The following is a 6,000-nucleotide window of genomic DNA, read 5'->3' as shown; positions in this document are numbered from 1 at the left end:
CAGACTCATGGCCGCTCTCATATCTCTCATGATGAAGGCTTCTCTGAGAGATGTGATATCTCTGAGACCCTCACGCTAACCTCACGTGAGGCCTGCTGACCCTTAAAGACACAGTTCAACATGAAATGAACAGTGTGCCATCCTTTACTCTACCTCATAACTTTTAAAACTCATATGAAAGATAGTCATACGTGTTTGGAAGAACATGAGAGTGAGCGTAGAATTTAGTAAGGATGCTAAGGACGTGTCCCTATCAATAGCCAGCAACTACTAAATTGTCCCTAGTAATAATTTTGATCAAACAATTAAATAAATGTATATGTAACCACTGTTGTTGTAATTTTCTGCTGCATCTGAAATACTACTATTGATATTGATATTGCCTGAGAAGTTACAAATATGCTAGAAAATGCATGCTTTCAAAGACATACATTTAATTCATGTGTGGAGTAAGAACATAGGTAGCCGAAGTGTTTAAAACATACAGGATGTGCACAGTTCAGTGGAATGATAAAGTTTACCCTCTTTAACTTTGTTGTTAAACTGAACGTAAAAAGCAAACTGTTAGCTGAAATATCCACAAAAAAGGTTGTTTCCCCACAATGTCAAAATCAAACCTTCACCCTATAGCTGTCTTGTGTTCATCTGCTTCTTCCATTTGCTCTTTTTACATTGACTATCACTCTATATAGACTAATACCACCAGAAAAAAATCAAATTTTTATTACAATATAAACTGATAAATTTAACATTCACTTCAATTGTATGGATGCTTTCAACTTATTTCCTATCAAACTGTCACCAACTGAATTGCAGTGGTCAAACTTAGTGAATGAATCTACAAACTCAATCATAATGCACAATGTTTCCATCTAACATGCATTTTTGAGGTGCAGATCGTCATATTAATGGAGTGTTTTCATCATATTAATGGAGGGTTTTGGCCACTTCCTTAGCTGGTCAGGCTGGGAGACCAGCTAAAACCAGCTACTTCCATCTTAAACCAGCTAAGACCAGCCAAGCAGCTTAGGCTGGTTTTAGCTGGTTTATTCATTCAGTTATCTTTGAAATGGAAATATGGATATCATATTTGTAAACATCATACTCTTTTCACTTTTTTAGTTAATGTCATTAAACTAGCGAGCTAAGCCAGTAGTAGCCTACTGAAAGTACAAACATGGCTGAAAATGTGAAATGTGGAGGAACAGACAAACCGATTCAATTGAGTGAGTCATTTACGCTAGAACCGATCCAACTTATTCAAACTCGTGACTTTGATCATTCAGTTCAAGTGATTCACTAGCAAAAAACTGATCAAAAGAGCCATTCATTTTCGAATTTCGACATGTCTTGTAATGATTTTAAAAAGCACGTATAGTGATGGGTGAAACAAAGCTTTTCGAAACTCTGAATCAACCACTGTTCACATATTGTGAATTATTTGACTGAGATCAGGACTTCGGAGCGCGTGTCGTAAATCTTTTGATTCAGATCAGAACTTCAGATTGAGCGGGTTCACGAGTCATTTTGCGAGTTGAAAGATTTGTGAATAATGCTCCGAAGTCCCGATCTGAAATGATGGTTCGTGAATCACTATTCAAATTGGGGCTTCAGAGCGTGGATCGCGAAACATTTGATTTAGTTCGAAAGTTTGGAGCGAGTTCCCATATTACTTTTAGAACTTCGAAGTGCAGGGCGTGAATCATTTGATTTAAGATCGAAATACACTAAACTGTCCCAGATGAAAGATTGGCATTGTGAAACAATCGTGGTGATTTCTGTGATCATGGCTCCTAATCGGTGGTCCTGTGAGTCAGGCTCAAACAAGGCCGTTGTCACACTCTTGTGACCAAAGATCCTTTGAGAAAAGATCTGAGCCCACAATCATTTTCTGACAGTGTCAGATTAGTCTCGCGTAGCGAGAATAGATGGCAGCTTTCATTGGCCAAAGCTCACCCAAGAGGCCGTTTGACCGACATGTCAAACAACCAATCACAGTTAATTTCGTTCAGCGTCACGTTTCGGGGCGTAGAAATGTCGCCACTATAGAGTGGTGGAACTATGATGTTACTTTGTAGGAGAAAACCTGGAAGCGAGTTAGCATTTTAGCATTTCCGGTTCCATCGTCCCAGAGTCAATGGGTTTTTTGAATGGGATTTTGGTTAAATCCCTTAAATAAGGTCTGTGGTTCACACAAGCTCAAGATACTTTCACTTTTTATTCTACGACATAAAACACCAGTTACAACACACTCGTGATTTTTTTTAAGCTGTTATGTTTCTTAAAAAAGACGGTTGCTAACAAGTTGCTAAATGGGACTACAGGCGCTGTCGGAGACATGCAACGTCATCACACCGAACAGTTTATCAATTTACAGTATTTTCCAGTTGTAGTATAATTTGTAATACAATTAATTTTAGAATAACCAACGAATAGTTTCTTGCATTTTATATTGTTGTTCGACAATGTTTTTTTGTTTTTGTGTTTGTTTTGTTTTTTGCCCGAAATGCGACACATGTCTTCGGAGGGAAGATGCTCGTTTTATCGCTTATTACTGATGCGGAGACTCTTGGATCTTATCATAAGGTAAACTCATATTACTATTATTACATGTAAACGCCACATTTACCGGCTTTACGTGGTGAAAGTGAAACTTTAATGATGCACAGTGCTTAAAGCCACTTTAAAATTAAATGTTTACGGCCACATGAAACTGTTAGAAAGCATATAGCTTGAGGATTTCCTAGAAGCAAGGATAAAATAACATTTTGTGTACCCACCCTAACAAAATGAGAGCTGAAATATGGTACTTCGTTCACTAAAATAAGTTTAATCTTACCATATCCAAAAACTTGCTCACGCTGCTGTTATTTAAAAGATTAAATACGCGGGGATACGTTTTTAATTAAAATATTCATATTAATCAAGGATGTATTGACTTTTAATGCACCTTATCTTGAAATGTACAGAAATACGTGGTTCTAAATGTCCTTAAATTAAGATTATTTCATTTATTCACTATACTATTTATTACTACTGTCTCATTTCAGTTTTATTTTGGCTCTAGTTTTGTATTTATTCCAGTTTATATGAAAAGGTTCATGTAGCGTGGATTAAAATTCATATACGGAGTAAATAGGTTTTACTGAACACGGTAAAAATAAGTTTGAATAAGTATGGTGCTGGTAACGTTGAAGGTGCGCGACCGTGGTGCAGTAGTTTGTTTATAGCCTAAGTTTAGCTTTTTAGTTCTGGCGCTTTTATTTAGGCTTTAAAATTCGTCAAAGCTATATTTTTTTGTGAAGATTATCTTGATGGACAAAACGTGTAAGTTTCATGAACTATGACTGAACACAGAGTTCATTTTTTGCTATAATCCAAAAGCCTATGGAAAAATCCTATTAGCTTTTTGTCGAGGGAACCAGTTTCATGCTAACAGCGATCAGCATACAAAGTGATGTCATAGTTCCCCCACTCTATAACCGGTGTGTAAAACTCTCTGACGTATTTTAAAGATTCTATGCCGCAAACTTAAAATTTTTCACATACTTTTGAGAATCCGGCGTTTAGTTGATCCTGATAAGCGCTCATCGTCACAGTTTAAACACGACGGCTTTTTTCTTTCGTGAGGGGGTTTGGCATCAAGGCATCTTTGTTAAAGTGAAGTGACATTCAGCCAAGTATGGTGACCCATACTCGGAATTCGTGCTCTGCATTTAACCCATCCAACGTGCACACACACAGCAGTGAACACACACACACCGTAAAGAACGCAACACACACGTCTCCCAGAAATCCTGTATAATTCAACCAATCAGATGACGACTTCGAAAATCCTAAAGTGTTTCCAGCTAAGTGTGCCAAATAGTCTGAGGCTGAGAGTCAGATATTCAGCATGATCATTGCACAGTGTGTTTGCTGCAACGACCCACATTTACTGACCAGCCAATAAAAATGCGACATGAAATCAGCGGGACATGGCGCTAAAACATTTAACTCAAGCTCTTATTCCTGCTTCCAATTTTTTCAGCACACATAAAATCTACAACTGCCAAAGTGTGATTCATCATGCTCTTTTTGTTTACCACTAAAGCATGCTGAAAACGTGCGAGTCCATAGGTGTCATCATCTTACAGTCTACATGCATGTCGTACCCAAGTTTATTAGATCCATGTCGCACAGTGTGACATAAAATGATCTTATAGGATTGCTAAAATCATCGGTTTTATATCGGGATTGGAATAGGTTTGCGAATCATTAGATTCCCATCAGGACTTCGGAGCACGTATCGTGAATCTTTTGATTAAGTTCGGAGCAAGGATTGGGAATCATTTGATCTAGATCAGAACTTTGGAGCTGGTTTGCACGTCTTTTTATTCAGAACGGGACTTCGGAGATCTTTTTCCTGATTTCTATCTTTCTTTTTTTATTAAACAGTACAAACCATTACGGCAGTACAGATATGAAAACAAAACAAAGAAACAAGAAAGAAAGAATGTACACAGATACAAATCCCTTTGAAAATAAACCATGCTTTTATTATAGGACATTTTTTAACCATTGTTCATTTTAATAAGGGATGTGTTGCCAGAATAAATCAAATTAATAAATTTACTCCGTAAGCGGACACATGAATATAGAGATGCAGTTTTGGCTGCTTTATAGGATTAACAGAGCTTTGGATAGTTTCCATATAAACTTTGAATAAAGAAAAGAGAGGTTTAGAGATGGATTTTTGTTAAATTTAGCTAGCAGGAAACACACATTCATGGTAAGCTACATTTGTGGTCATTTTAGTTGACAAGGATCCATTAAATTGATTAAACTCTTTATTAACTGTACAATAGAAATACATATTAAGTAAAGAAATATTCCTCTTATTCATAACTTTTTTTATTTTATATTTTATTTTATGTACAAAAAAAAAACTTGTCAGTGAAATTCCATGTTCTACCATATAAATGTTTAAGAAACTGAAATTTTCCTTTTCATCACGTTTTAATTTAATTTGCTTTGATTTATAAAAGTTCCTTGCTCCACCACAAAGTGGTTCTCAACTGGTTTGGCTCCTGGTCCCAGATTTGACATTAGACCATGTTTTCCAACCTTTTTCTGAAATACTCTCACAGCTCCATGTGTACGGCTCTATTACTCTTTCATCGACACCAAACCAGAAATATGTTCATTTTTACTCATATTATGGTGGATATTGTTTATTTTTAAAACTTTCAAATATATATTTATAGTGTGTAAGTTTCATCCACATTACACACGTCATATTGCTCTGTTTGCTTTCCTTAAAAAGGAACTGAAACAAAGCTAAATAAAACTTTACAGCTACCCTCTTCAACCTTTTCATGTTTTTATGTTATTTTATTGAATTAAAACGTGTTATTTTTACACTATTTGGCCATTATTATTTGCATTGTATTTTGCTCCTGTCTGAGATGTACGGCTGGGTGAGAAGCAGTGATCTGTGAGCAGCACATCCTGTTTCAATTCTTCCTTGTACAGGCAGATCATTTCACTTTACATATTTTTCATTTCTCAGAGTCCATCATTGAGGAAATTGTATTCTCCCTTTTGAGCAGACAGGAAGTGATTTTCAAAGGTGTTTTCCCAACTTCTATCATCTGGTGTATGTAGGGGAGTTGATTTCAGTAGAATCCACCCTCACTAGGAAACAAACTTGTTGAAAAGTCACAGTTTGCCACAGGATGAGGCGTGAAGCTGAAAGCTGTCTGTGTCTCACATCACGACAAGACTCCTGTTTTCATTTCAAAAGCTGGAAGATTTTCACCCTCACTGGTGCATTTGCAGGACAAAAGAGCCCTAACCTGCCTGGAGTTCAGCACATTCTCCCATTCGCTCCTGTGTATTGGTAAAAACCACACCACCTTCAACACCACTTATGAAGAAAACACAAATAGTTAACCTTGGTGTTATAAAACTGAAAGTTAGAATGATTGCTTTACGTAAATTGATTTTCTAGAGATTATT

This window comes from Barbus barbus, assembly GCF_936440315.1.
Source record: "Barbus barbus genome assembly, chromosome: 41".
Taxonomy (NCBI): domain Eukaryota; kingdom Metazoa; phylum Chordata; class Actinopteri; order Cypriniformes; family Cyprinidae; genus Barbus; species Barbus barbus.
This window is presented reverse-complemented; position numbering follows the sequence as displayed.